General features: G+C 34.7%; 1 non-coding gene across 1 annotated transcript; it reads left to right on the forward strand.

The window, feature by feature from the left end:
* The first annotated feature begins 3,414 nt into the window (after positions 1–3,414).
* LOC122905700 lies at positions 3,415–3,521 on the forward strand. The gene has a single exon (XR_006384394.1). It is a non-coding gene; the product is annotated as a U6 spliceosomal RNA (small nuclear RNA).
* Positions 3,522–15,952: the final 12,431 nt, after the last annotated feature.

Genomic DNA, 15,952 nt, shown 5'->3' on the forward strand with positions numbered 1-15,952 from the left:
CGCTGGCCTTCTTCTCTTTAAGCAACTCCATCCCAAAGAGAACCCTTATACATTAATGGTGAGAATGTAAATTGCTCCAATCATCATAAAAAACAATATGAATGTACCTTAAAAAATTAAAAATAGATCTACTATGTACTCCAACTATTCCATTTCTGAGTATATGCCCAAAAGAACTAAACATAGGATTTTGATGGGATATATGCCCTCACATGTTTATTATAGCATTATTCACAATAGCCAAAATATAGAAACAACACAAATGCTCATCAGTGGATGAACAGATGAAAAAGAAATGGTACACATACACAATGGAATATTATTCAGCAATGAGAAGGGAAGATATCTTCCCATTTGTGACAAGATGGATGCACTTGAACACATTATGTTATAAGAGATGTCAGAGAAAGCAAGTACAGCATGATACCATTTATATGTGGAATCTAAAAATGTTAAACCTATACAAAACAGAATAGAATGGTGGTTACCAGGAGATGGGAGAGGAGTGGGAAACTGATGGTGTTTAAGGGCAAAAACTTATAAGTAGTAGTAAATAATCCATAAAGATCTAATATACATTATCATAAATATAGATAATACGTAGTATTAAAAAAAAAACACTCCACCTCCTTGAATTTCATTCTATGACTCTTGTTGCTGTCTTGTTTTGGGGGGAGGAGGATTCCTTTCTGCATCTTCCTTTTAAATGATCCAATTACTCAGGATCCTTAACAAGCACACTTCTCATCTGCTTTTGAATCTACATACTAGCTCTGGACGAATTAATCTACATCTATGGTTTTGTCAATCACATTTTTGGCTCTAATTCTCAAACTGAGATCTGTAGTTTCATTTTTTCTTTCTAAGTTACTAACTTAAATCCATATAAATACTAGTTGGACATCGCTACCTGATAAATAATCTACCTCACAAATACCTCAAATCAGTATGTTCACAAATTGACTCATTAACCCAAATTAACTCAAATCTAGGTAAGGTGGTGCCAAGGCAAAAGTGAAAAAAAAAATCCCACACTCTCTAAATCACCATCACCACAAAAAATATACTACCAACGTCTGTCAGTGTTGTCTCCTAAATATCATCACCTTCACCATCTGCACCATCTCTGTTTTTATCCGAATCTCACGATTCTCTTACCTAGATCAATGTAGAGTCTAAGTCCAAGTTCAATTTCTAAATGCTAAATTCTCATCCACAGTTCTCATGAACTACATAAGATGAAAAATGAGAACAAAGTATAAATGAACAACAATTAAGTTTGTAGAATAAAGGATACATCCACTTATTATGTATACCATAATTTTAGAGTTGAAAAGAAATTTAGATATGACTCAAAGTTCTCAAACAAGTGGAAATATAGAAAGAACTAAAAGCTTGTTCTGGCAAAAAAAAAAAAAAAGCAGTAAATAAAGATTAAAGTATATTCTTTGCATCTGCTTACAATTTTTTCTTTTGTATGAACAAAGGAAATTCTGAGCCAGAGAGTTATACTGAAAATATAATTACCATGTAGCCCATATTGAAAATAGAGGTGAAAAAGCAGGATGATGGAGCATCATTAATCTTAGGCCGCTAATGAAAATCCACTCTTGTGGATTGGGTTTGTTCCAAGATGAGTTAAGCTGAGAACCTCTGTTAATGTTGTGTGTACTAGAAAATTGGTGCTATGGATGGAATGTTTGTGTCCTCCCAAAATTCATATTTTGAAACTCTAATCTCCAGTATGATGACATTTGGATGTGAGGGCTTTGGGAATAATGATGTTATATGGGTGAGCCCTTATGCTGAGACTGGCAGCCTTCTAAAAAGATAAACACCAGAACTAACTCCAGCTTTCTCTCTCTCTCTCCCACTCTCTGTCTTTTCTCTCTGCCATGTGAGGATGCAGCAAGAAGGCCAAAGGCAATCCTCTCAACAGAAACGGAATTGGCCAGCACTTTGATCTTGGCCAGTCTACAGAACTGTAAGAAATAAATTTCTCTTGTTAAGGCATCGAGTTTGTGGCATGTTGTTATAGCAGCCTGAACTGACTAAGACAGCCACTTTATCCAACTTTGGACAGCCAAAAGCTGGTAACATGTTAGGAAGGCAATCCAGTTTTTGTTAATATCTTGTTTGTTTTGTCTCTGGAAGAAAATCCTGGTGGACAAAACAAACATTTGGCAGTGGGCCATATTTGCAATTCTTTTGTGGCTATCTAAATTCAATATATAATTTACTTACTTTTCAGATCCAAAAGCTTACATGAATTTTTATTTCTCTATATTGAGCCAAATCACACAATATTTTTTTTAAATAAAACAACCTGCTAATTGTTGTGTCCCATTATTGAAAGGCAATGACTAATTATATTAGAATTAATTTCAGGTGAAGTAAAAGATAACATAACTAAAAGTAGATAAAGAAAATAAGAAATCTGTAAGTAAGCATTGATTCAGCAACTCAGTGTCATCAAAGCCAGTATCTGAATATCTCTGGTTGAAAAATGACTGCTAGGGCTCACCATTGGGTCTAAATCCAGGCAGGAGGAAGGAAGAAATGTATCTGCGGTATCTGTCCTCTTTACCAGGAAAGGGAAAATTGTCCCAGAAACATCTGAAGAGACTTTTTTATATATCATTAACCAGACTGTATCATTTCACCATTCATAGTGTAGAGACTGTAAGAACAAGTATGTAGCTTTCAGCCCTTTTCATAAAGGGAAAACAAAAAAAAAAAAAAAAAGAAGGGGATTGAAAACAGGTTTGGGATTAATCTACTAACACTACTTGCTACTCCAACTATTTACCAATTTATCTAGATTTTTTTAACAAATAAGCTAAGCAGATTTATAAAATACAATTATCAGAAACCTAATATTTAAAACTTCCCTTCGTGGAGAGAGGTTCTTTTTAACTTTAAATGTTTTTCCCATATTAGACCAAATGATGGGGCCCTGTCTCCTTAATAAATCAAGAAACAGCAAAGCAAGCAGATTCATAAGACATCTTAGACCTATGAAATTTTTAAAAGGTTACTATATTTGTACATCAACCCTGGTTCCCTGTATGTCTTTCAGAGGAATTAATTCATCTTTGGAATCCAGTTCTGGTTTCCTGAAATAAAGCCAACAAGAGATCTGGAGCTCCATCTCAGGAACAATGAGGTACAGTGGTTAAGATAGCAGCTGGGTCAAGTAGAAGTAAATTCAATTCCTAGTCCTATACCATGCTGCCTTGTGACTGCAGGAAAGTTATTTAGCCCATCTAAACCTCTGTTTCCTCATCTGCAAGATGAGTATTTTAACATCTACCTGGTATGACAGGAAGAGAAAATGCATGCAAATTTAGTCCTGAAATAAGTGGTCAGGATTGTTGAGTGGATTACTAGATGTCTGCCCAATATCCATTTTCTGTGCTTGCTTCTGCAGCATATATATTAAAATTGGAACAATACAGAGAAGATTAGCATGGCCCCTGCACAAGGATGACATGCAAATTTGTGAAGCGTTCATATTTTTTTTAAAAATAGCCACTTTCCCATATATGTAATTATACATATGGTTAAACACTCTTACATATAAGGGTGACCAAGTGACTAGATTCTGATCAGTGATATATAAGCACTGAGGTTTCTGAGAAAACATCTTTAAAAAATGGTGCCAAATAACTGGCACATTTGTCCCTTGTTCCGTCTATTTTCCTGGCTGATCCCGACGCCCTAGACACCATCTCCTGACCAGGAGAGGAATAATGCCAAAGGACAGTCTAAAGTTTCTTGAAATTGCTTGTGATTTTAAAAAATACGTTTAGTGTGTTCTCCACTTCGGAATACAATAGAAAATTATATACTCATTTTTGGGGTTGTAAGTTTAGTGTCACATAAATTGCCAGCAAAGAAAAAATTCAAATATGGAGGAGCATGGCAAATCTTTAAAAGGAGCTCACTATATTTATTATCCAAAGAAGAAACAGCAACAAAAACAAAACACCTCACTGTCCACTTAACTGATACCAAATAATAAGGGAGGGTCACATCAATTCCTTTTGTTCTAAAGAGAATTTGTCTTATAACTATGTAATATGTCAGGAAAGGCATGAAGACTATAATATCTCCTCATACCTGCTGTAATTATTTTTTTCACTGAAAATTATATGACTCATCTTCTTACAGCATAACACCTATAAAATGGACAATATTAAATGAAGTCAGCTTTGCTCAAAGCTTTCCAGAACACATATTAATAATCTGCCATCCTTAAAAAGATGAAACGTAAATCCTGGGCCAAAATCCACTAATAATAAGCAAATTTAAGCTCAAAGAAGTTGCTTTAAAAAACTATAAATGGGATACTTTGTCTTTAAGTGAAAAAGTCCCTTCAAAAATCCCCTTGTGACATTTTTTTTCCAATTTATTTATTTTCAGAAAAACAGTATTCATTATTTTTTCACCACACCCAGTACTCCATGCAAGCCGTGCCCTCTATAATACCCACCACCTGGTACCCCCAACCTCCCACCCCTCCGCCACTTCAAACCCCTCAGATTGTTTTTCAGAGTCCATAGTCTCTCATGGTTCACCATCCCTTCCAATTTACCCTTGTGACATTTTAAATGATATTTGGGATTTTACCAATATACTTCTCCACTTAAACTTCTTTCATTCCACTTGCTTCAGTACTATGATATTAATATATTTCCTGTTTATAGCAAGCTGCTTAAAAATACAGATAACTTTTCTTTAAAGAAAAAGAAAAAAACAACCAAAACAAACAAACAAACATAAAACACAATAGCTTAGTACTCATTCTACACCAAGCTCAACAGTAGAATAAATCAAACACTGGCTTCCTGATTTCTTTCAATGAAAACCTTCAGATTTGTGTCCAGTCATGCCTCTTCAATTACTATATTTCCTATTTAGGAACTATCATTAATGTGGTAATTGCTGAAGATAGAAGAATGGGTGAAATCCCTGAGGGAAGAAGCAAAGAGGATAAACAATAGAAGAAACTGATCGATGTTTTAAGCAAGAGCGTATGAAATAGTAGGAGGATGGCTATAGGAGAGAGAGAGAGAGAGATTGTAGATATTAAAAAAAGAGAAAAGTGAGATAAGTCAGAGCATGAGGATGTTGAAATGCTGCAGAAGTCAAGGGAAAACAGATGTGACTTCCTTTTTGAAATCTATCTGAGGCACTAAAGATAATAGAATTGCAAAAAAAAAGTCATTGAATCTAGCAACAATCTGGATATTCCTGACCTCAGAAAAACAAACCTCAATGGATAGTTAAAATAGTATGAGGGTAGGTAGGTGATATATCAGTAAATACGTCAGTAAATGGGGGGAAAATAAGATCCAAGTTAAGGGATGGTTCAAGATGGTAGGGTAGGAAGAGCCTGAACTCACCTCTACCGCAGATACATCAAATCTATAGCTACATATATGATAATTCTCTCAAAAAGACCTGAAAACTAGCTGAATAGTTCCTCTACAACAAAGGGTAGAAGGACCACATTGAGACTGATAAGACAGGCAGAGAAATAGTCTTGTCAAAATCTATATTCCCCGGGGCACCTGGGTGGCTCAGTGGGTTAAGCCGCTGCCTTTGACTCAGGTCATGATTCCAGGGTCCTGGGACCGAGCCCCACATCGGGCTCTCTGCTCAGAAGGGAGCCTGTTTCCCCCCTCTCTCTCTCTGCTTGCCTCTCTGCCTACTTGTGATCTCTGTCTGTCAAAATAAATAAATAAAATCATTTAAAAAAATCTACATTTTCCATGCAATAACCCACAGGTGGGAAGAATGTCATAAATACAGAATATACCCCAACCCTTGGTACCTGCATCAGAGATGAGTCCCCAAAATGTCTGGCTTTGAAAACCAAGAGCACTTTGCCCAGGAGACACAAAGTTCTGTAGGAAACTCAGACATCTCTGTTAAAGGGCTCAAACAAAGACTCTGTTGTCCCAAGACCCAGAGAAAAAGCAGCAAAATGAAAAATACCTAGACTATATGTGAAAGAGACTCATTGACTAATGTGAAAGTATCTGCCAGAGGGGCAGGGGTCTTCTGGAACTCTCTCCAAGGATGTAAGTGCTGTGAGGCACCATTTTTGTACTTTCCTTCTACTTTGCTAGTGTCAGCACTGGCCAGAGCCATTTTTGCACTGTCCCTTTCCCCTGCCAGTATAGCTTGCCCCATCCCTACACTCTCCTATGGCCTCACCTTGCCAAACCAGAAACCATGAATACACTACTCAGGTAGGGATTCAGAATTGAAGGGGAGATAAGTTTTCCTGACAAGCAAAAACTAACGGAGCTCACCACCACTAAACTGTTCTTACAAGAAGTATTAAAGGGACTACTTTAAGATAAAAAGAAAGGGCAAGAAAACATATGAAAGTAAAAATCTCACTGGTACAGAAAACAAATATATAGTAAAAGTAGAGAATTAATCACTTATAAAGCTAGCATGAAGGTAAAAGTAGTAAAAATAACTCTAACTACAATAATTAGATAAAGGACACACAAAATTAAAAGATGTAAAATGTGACATCAAAAACACAAAATGGGGGAACCTGGTGACTCTGTCAGTTGAGTATCAAACTCTTGATTTCAGCTCAGATCATGATCTTGGGGTCCTGAGATGGAGTCCCAAATTGGGTTCTGTACTCAGCATAGAGTCTGCTTGGCATTCTCTTTCCCTTTTCCTCTGCCTCTGCACATGTTCCCATTCTCTCTCTCTCTCTCTCTCTCTAAAATAAATAAATAAATATTAAAAATATATATCAGAAGGGGGAGTAAAAATGTAGATTTTTAGAATGCATTGAAATTCAACTTGATATATATATGCATGCCTCATGGTAATCAAAGACCAAAGGCCTATAGTAGACACACAGAAGATAGCGATAATAGAATCTAAGCACAACACTAAAGAAAGACCAAACCACAAGAGAGCTAAAGAAGAAAGAAACAGAGAGAAAATAGACATGAGACAATTAACAAAAAGACAATAAGTTCATACATATTTATAATTTCTTTAAATGTAAGTGACATTTACATTTAATTCTCTGATCAAAAGACATAGTGTTGCTGAATGAATTAAAAACAACAACAACAACCATCTCTATGCTCCTACAGGAAATCTACCTCATATCTAAAAACACACATACACTGAAAGTGAAAGGATGGAAAAAGGTATTTCATGCAGATGGAAACCAAAAGAAAGCTGAGGTAGCTATCCCTGTACCTAACAAGACAGACTTTAAATAGGCTGTAATAAAAGACAACAATGGTCATTACCTAATAATAAAAAGATCAATCCCCCCCAAAAGATATAACATTTATACATATGTATGCACCCAACATTGTAGCACCTACATATGTAAAGCATATATTAACAGACCTAAAGGAAGAAACTGACAGCAATACAATAATAGCAGGGGACTTTTATATGCCACTTAACCAATGGATAGATCATCCAGGCAGAAAATCTATATGAAAACATTGGTTTTAAATGACATATTAAACAAGATGGACTTAATAGATATATTAAGAGATACAAAATTTCAGTCATAAAATAAATAAGTGGGGAGGATGTAATTAATATGTACTATGGTGACTATAGTCAATAACACTGTATTGCATATTATGTAACTTTACATGGTGATGGAGGAAACTAGATTTATTGTGGTGATCATTTTGCAGTGTATACAAATATCAAATCATTAGGTTAGATATCTGAAACTAACATAATGTTATATGACAAATATATATCAAAAAAAAAAGCTAAAATGCTAAGAGGGTCAAGAAAAAAGGATGATGTTGTTGTTACAATATGGCACTGTCTTCTCTTTGTTCTTTAACACATTTGTCTTGCTTCACTTTCAGATACCTCTTCTTGCTATCACTGATATGCCTGCCTCTAAGAATATCCTCTCTGTAAGCACCTTCTAAAGTTTTAATAAGGGCATGCAGGAAATGATATATCATATATTATAGCTGGATAGAATTATTTAGAAACATTAAATAACTTCTAATTGGTGGACAAATGACTCTGGCCCAATAATAAAGTACATAAGTTTATTTTTGATATTTAAAAATAATTTTCTCCTTATTACTTGGCTGTGCCCTTTATCTTCAGGGTTAAACAATAAGCAATATTTGAATGACTGAATCATTGCTCTACATAAGACTTCTGTTTTTCTTGAAATATCTATGTTATAGATTCTTGAGGTACAGCCCTGGGTAAAAGCTGAAAAGTAAAAGTGAGGATTTCTCCTAGAGGTTTGTCATCATGGAACACTGAGAAGCTCCGAAATAATTCCTCAGAATTTTTCTCTTTTAATCCATAGACAAGAAACAGAATATTCTGAGAACTTCCTATCAGAAATGTGAGAGTAACTAATTTCTCCCTACCTAATGAAATCTATAGGTGGAATGGCATGTGCCATTTAAAATAAATCCCACATTTACACGTAGTATATAAAATATCTTCTTTTTTTAAAGATTGTATCTACTTATTTGAGAGAGAGAATCAGAGAAAGAGGGCACTCACAGACTAGGGGAGAGGCACAGGGAGAGAGAGAAGCAGACTCCACACTGAGCAGGGAGCACAATGTGGGGCTTGATCCCGAGACCCCAGGATCATGACCTGAGCTCATAGCAGATGCTTAACGGACTGAGCCACTCAGGTCCCCCTATAAAATATCTTCTATTTCAAATAATAAATATGTTTAAATACTGGCTCAAGATTGAAGTTAAGTACTAGTTTGTAGAACCTGGATACTCATTGCTTAAATATATTTATATATTTTTTTAATTTTTTGTAAATATTAAATATTTAATATGTAAATATTAAACAACACATTACTCAACAAACAATGGGCCAAATAAACCAATGGCAGATCAAAATATGTCTCAAAACAAGAGAAAAAGAAAACACAATATTCCAAATCCAATGGGATACAGCAAAAGTTGTTGCTAGAATGAAATTCTAATATACAATGTTACACCAAAGGAACTAGAAAAGGAAGAAACTTAACTGAAAGGATGGAACAAAGAAAAATCAGAAAAAAATAAGAGGGCAGAATAAACAAAAACATTACATTCAAAGGAATGATCAGCTTTTCAAAAAGAGAGAGAGAGAGAGAGAGAGGATTCAAAACCAAAGTGAGAAATGGAAGAGAAACAATACAAAAGATAAACACAAAAACACATAGTGTGATAACAGATTACTATAAACAATTATATACTGACAAATCGGATAACTTGAAAAAAACCCTATAATTCCTAAAAGTACACAAGTTACCACAACTGGATCATGAATTTTGAATCCAAGAAATAGGAAATATTCTTAGACCAATAACAAGAATGGAAAATAGAATTAGAAATCAAAAATTTCGCAGCACAGAAAAGCCCCAAACCATACAGTTCCATTGGTGTATTCTATCAAACATTAAATAATTAATGGCAATTATCAAATATTATAAATAATGGAGAGTAGAGGGAACACATTCAAAACCATTCCATAAGACCAGCACTACCCCAATACCAAAGTGGGATAAAAACATTACAGGAACAGAAATGTCTATGTGGAAGGAGCCAAGATGTTCTTCAAAAGATGAATGGATAAAGAAGATACAGTTCATAAATACAACAGAATATTACTCAGCATCAGAAAGGACAAATACATATCATTTACAATGAATGGATGGTATTGAAGGGTGTGATGCTAAGTGCAATAAGTCAATCAGAGAAAGACAATTATATGGTTTCACTTAAAAGTGAATATAAGGAGTAGCACAGAGGACCAGAGGGACAGGAAGGGAAAAATGAACGGGAAAAAATCAGAGAGAGAGACTAACCATGAGAGACTCTTGACTTCAGGTAGCAAACTGAGGGTTTCAGAAAGGGAGGTGGATGAGGGGATAGGGTACTTGGTGAGGGGCATTAAGGAGGGCATGCGATGGGATGAACACTGGGTGTTACACACAACTAATGAATCATTGAACATTACATCCAAAACTAATGATGTATTATATGTTGGCTAATTGAATTTAAATAAAATAAAAATTAGGCTTCACACCAAAATAAAAAGAGCAAAAAACTCTAGTTTGTCCGATATAAGTAGTTCTGCTCTATCTTTTGACATCCATTTGCATGATAACTGCTTTTCCATCTCCTCACTTTGTCTGCAGGTGTCTTTAGGTCTAAAATGAATCTCCTGCAGGCAGCATATAGATGGGCTTTGCTTTCATATCCATTCTGACACCCTGTGTCTTTTGATTGGATCATTTAGTCTATTTATATTTAAAGTAATTATTGATAGATATGTATTTATTGCCATTTTATATTTGTATTGTCACTGCTTCTGGAGATTTTCTCTGATCTTTTCTTGTCTTTGTCACTTTTGATCTCTCTTTCACTTCAGAGTCCCCTTTAATATTTCTTGCAGTGCTGGTGTAGTGGTCATGAACTCCTTTAGTTTTTGTTTTTCTGGGAAACGATTTATCTCTCCTATTTTGAAGGATAACCTTGGAGGATAGAGTATTCTTGGCTGCAGATTTTTCCCATTCAGCATTTTGATTATATCATGCCACTCTCTTCTGGCTTGCCAAGTTTCAGTTGAAAACTCTCCAGGGGGGAAACCTGGGTCAGTGGGTTAAGCCTCTGCCTTCGGCTCAGGTCATGATCTCAGGTTCTTGGGATCAAGCCCCCACATCGGGCTCTCTGCTTGGCAGGGAGTTTGCTTCCCCCTCTCTCTCTGCCCACTTCTCTGCCTAATTTTGATCTCTCTCTGTCAAATAAATAAAATCTTAAAAAGAAAAGAAAACTCTCCAGGTAGTCTTGAGTTTTCCCATGTAAGTTAAGGACTCCTTTTGTCTTGCTGCTTTTAAGAATTTTTTTTTCCTGTATCACTATATTTTGCAAATTAATTACAGTATATCTTGGTGTGGCCTGCTTTTGTTGATTTTGATGGGAGATCTCTGTGGCCTCTTGGATTTGATTCCTTCCCCAGATTAGGGAAGAGCTCTGCTATTTTTTTTTTTAATAAATTTTCTGCCCCCTTTTCTCCCTCCTCTTCTTCTGGGACTCTTATAATACAAATGTTGTAACATTTCATGGAGTCACTGAATTTCCTAAGTCTATTCTCATGTTGTACAACTTTTTTTTCTTTTGTTCAGCTTCATTATTTTCCTCTATTTTCTCTTCTAGATCACTAATTCACTCTTCTGCTTTTTCCATCCTGCTGTTCATTGCATTTAGCCTATCTTCAATCTTGTTTACTGCATTCTTCATCTCTGATTGATTCTTTTTTAACTCTTTTGTCTCTTTTGTTAGGGTCTCACTGATGTCCTATATTATTTTCTCAAGTCCAGTGAGTATCCTTATGATTGTTGCTTTAAATTCTCCATCAGGCATGGTACTTGTATCTGTTTCACGTAGGTCTCTGGCAGTGGCCTTATCTTGTTCTCTCATTTGGGGTAAATTTCGCCATCTTGGGATTTTGTCTAAGTCTCTGCCTTCTTCTATGTGTTAGAAAACCCATTTTAAGATTTTTTTTTTTTTGACAGAGAGAGATCACAAGTAGGCAGAGAGGCAGGCAGAGAGAGAGAGAGAGGAGGAAACAGGCTCCCCGCTGAGCAGAGAGCCTGACGCGGACGAAAACCCATTTTAAAACATACACTTTATAGTAAAAAAGGCTAGCAGTTTTCTTATAAGACAGACTACCATTTCATCAATCATATTTTTTAATGCTGTTGCTGAATTGACATATACTCTATCAGTAAGCTTTAATTGTACATCTATTTGGAATACACATCCAAAGCCTTTTATAGCTCCATAAGAGAATAATTCTTTTTTATGTAAGTTTTGGTAGCATCTGTTGCATCATTTGCTATTTAAAAATTAAATAGTTAAACACTGATTCATTCCATAATCCAACAAAAGGACATATCTATTACTTTGGTTTGCAAAGACATAAATCTATTTCTTATTAATTCCTTTAAATCCATTCTGAGTTTAACAGATACAGTGGAACAAGAAAAGAATGTCATTTCTGATATGGTTATAAACATTTTCTAAAGATTATAAACTATCTATAATAATAATAGCTAAAAGGTATTTCCCTGTTTATTTTAGTATAATGCATTGTCTTTAGTGATGGGCACCACTTAGATGTCTATTTTTTTGTTTAGATAACTCGTACAGGGTTTGAAGTTTTATCTGAAGTTTTTCTATGCCAATTCTTCTGCAAATTTGACTGAGTGTTTCACAAACTCAGCTCCTCTTTTGCTTTCTCTGTGGTTTGTTTGTTTCAGGTTGTACTAAAATAAAGTTTCTGTCCTGTAGCATTCAAATATTTATAAGAAGAAAAGAAGAACACTAAGAGAATAACTTAAAATGTTTGATTTTCACTCACCTCTTTTTTGGCATTACATAAAAATGTAAAGAATATTAGACTAGAACCATGCCACAATGTGCACATAAGCCATTCGTAAGACTACAGTTAAAATACAAATAAAAACTGAATGATAAAAAAGTCATCTATATCTAGCCACTATCAAGAGAAAGGGGCTGCAAAATTATTTTGCTGGAATCACAGCTATAGATAAACAAGTCCGTTACAAGCAAATTGAGACCTGGGACAGTCAGATGGTCATCGAGTTATAATTTAAGAGAATGTAAGATAAGCTTTGGGCTTCATGACAGAAACATGTAAATGAGAATCTAAGATAATAAGAACATAGAGATAGAAAGTAGTGCTGGTTAAAGAGACAAGGAGACATAAAAGTTGCATTCAGAGAATGCAATTCCCAAAGTAGAATATGCATGGGAATATATGATGGTGGTTCATTGGGAAATAAAGCATCCTCAAATAAACATTTTATTTAGAAAACATAGTACAATCAAGTAAAACACAGTATTTGAAAAAGTGAAAAGAAATCCCCGGAGGCAGTAAATTATAGGATTTGAGTTTTTCGTACACTATTCTGTATTAAAATGAAAGAGAACCAGGGCAACTGAATGACTCAGTTGGTTAAGTATCTGACTCTTGACCTTAGCTTAGGTCATGATCTCAGGGTCCTGGGATAGAGCCAAGAGCTGGGCTCTGTGCTCAGCAGGGACTCTGCTTAGATTCTCTCCCTCTGCCCGTCCACCCCACCCTGTCTCTCTCTCAAATAAATACATAATTATTTTAAATAAATAAATATAATGAAAGAGAACCAGACTCTCTAGTAAGTTGATGCTATTCTAAGAGTAGAGCAGAGGGTAAATGAATATCTGCTGGGCCAAAGATGATCTCCTGCCAGACATTGGGCATTAGAATGTGTGTGGTGGGCACCAAACTGACTTCAATCTATGTAACTGTGAATTCATTTGGCAAGTATCCAGTTGAACAAAGTGCGCAACCAAGGGTTATAGATCCTTTTATTATATATTGGTAAAGAGTTTGTATAAGAAGGAAAAATGAGAAAGTTAAATACAAAGCTTATGGAATGAGATTTCAGATCAAAGGGAATTGGACCTCTTTAGTGAACATTCAGAGAAATAACATCTCTAAATATACATTGCAAAAACATAAATATTTAGAAAATTTTTTGTAATCATAAGAATTGACAAGAAGACATGACTACTTGGGGTTTTTAGTTTGTTTTGTTTTTAAGATTTTATTTATTTATTTGAGAGAGATAAAGAGAAAGAAAGCACAGAGGGAGAGTGAGAGGGAGAAGCAGATTCCCACTGAGTAGAGAGCCAGATGTGGGGCTCAATCTAGGACCCTAGGATCATGACTGAGATGAAGGCAGACATTTTACCAACTGAGCCACCCAAGTGCCCCAAAGATATGGCTATTTGGAAAATATCCAAAGAGGAGAACAGATAAAATTTAAAAAACAAAAATAAACAAACAAAAAACACTATTATAAATATAAAGACAATGAAAAAAATAATGTTATAAATGACTAAAGAAAATTAAAATTTGAAAAATAATAAATCACCATCCTCAACTATCAACAATAGAAACAGACCTGCCTTCCAAGAAATCAGCTTAGTGAAGTAGAAAAGAAAAATTAGAAATTATCATACAAATCAGGAAAAAGTCAAAGAAATTAAAAAGATGCAAGAAGAAAGCAAAGATATGGGAATAAACAACACAGTTTTAAGATAAGGAAAACACTTTCTAAAAAGTGAACTACAGCACTAGTAAAAGACAGTATTTTTTTTCTGATTAAAGGTAGAATATGGCTTCCAAGTGGCAGACTAGCTTGTTTCAGAATAACCATATTACGAAGAACAACCAGAAAGATTATATATTTATATTTGTATATATTTAAACCTGCTTGAAATTATGGAGGAGTTAAGAAAGAGAAAGCTTGTATGGCAATGCCTTAGAGAAAAGAACAGCTCAGAGAAATGTCTCTGCTGATTTAGATTGGTTGAGTTGCATAATCCTTGCCATCTAGAACTGGCAATACAGTCCATTTCTGGATAAAGGATTATTGGAAACAATTGTCCAGGATATAGTGGTTACGGAAGTATCTGGAGCAGAAAAAACACCAGTAAAATCACAAAAAATTTTGGTTGATTGCAGATTGATTACTGTGTGAATCCTGGGAGAATCAGGGGTACTTCATAATAATGAAAGGATATTGAATAAAAAGAACATATAAGCAATGAAGCTATACTTTAATCAAATAAAATAGTAATCAATAAAAATATAGATAATAAAATTCATACATATTAAAAAAGGTAAATGAATGCATATATTTTTCAAAATTTTGCAATGAATGTCAAGAAATGAAATACTAACATACAGAGTATAATCATCATATTCTTCACAAATAAAAGGTTTTATTTACATCCCACAGTTGAAAAACTATATTTACTTGTTATTTTATTGGCTTTATTTTATTTAAGTGCCCAAAACAAAAGGGGTCAGTGAGCTTTGTAAATGTAAAAAAAGTAGTCATATTGATCAATAATCACAAAAAATTTCCTCTCAAGGTCAGAGAATAACCTCACAGTATGTAAAGTAACTAACAGCCAGCAGTTGCTATTTCCAGAACTGACTTTTATTTTACCACAGCTCTGGCATTGTTTCATTTTCTAATGGTGACATTGCAATTTTAGCTACCATAATTGCTAGCGATGACAGATGCTCATATAGGCCTATTCTTCTTCAAATGACTTATTTAAAGCATTGAAATCTGTATACAGATGCACACTGTACAAGTACTGTCACTATCCTATCTGCTTTCAAAAAATTCATGAAAAAAATGACATGTTAATTTGTGTTGTAAATGAATGAAGAAAACATTTCAAATAGCACTGAGAGAGGTAATAATCTATTAAAATCAAGTCGAAGAAAAAATTTAAAAGGTGCCATCAACTAAGCTATTTATTTATTCAAAGACAGTGTCTAAATGAGCCAGAACTGACACCAGAGGCATTCAGCCACATATTTTAATGTCATATCAAATTTACTGGCATTCTAAGTGTATAAACAATATATTTGCATCGTATTAGTGACAAATGTCATGCTAATACCATAGCAAAATGACTACAAGGGGATTTCATAACTTATTTACAGAATGTGTTTCTAGGTACAAGAACTCATTTAGAATTGTCAAACAACCAGAGAATTACAGGAATTTTCAACCTTTGGTTAGGGAAGTCTTATTTCATAGCACATATGCCATTTATATTATTTACTGTAATGAATTCTTAATGTCCTTCTTGTGTTTTGTAGGGTCAACCATTTTTATTAGGTTCCCTTCAGCATTTCTAGATAAGAGCTGTTGGCTTTTGAGCCTGTTTTTCTGAATACCATGTATCAATGTCCCAAAACTGTCCCTGAGTGGTTAATGGTTTCTTCTTACTATTCTTAGAAAGAAAGAAAGGAAGAAAGAAAAAAGGGAAAGAAATAAAGCAAGCAGGTCACCAGAAAT

This window comes from Neovison vison, chromosome 4 (genome assembly GCF_020171115.1).
Source record: "Neovison vison isolate M4711 chromosome 4, ASM_NN_V1, whole genome shotgun sequence".
Classification (NCBI taxonomy): Eukaryota; Metazoa; Chordata; class Mammalia; order Carnivora; family Mustelidae; genus Neogale; species Neogale vison.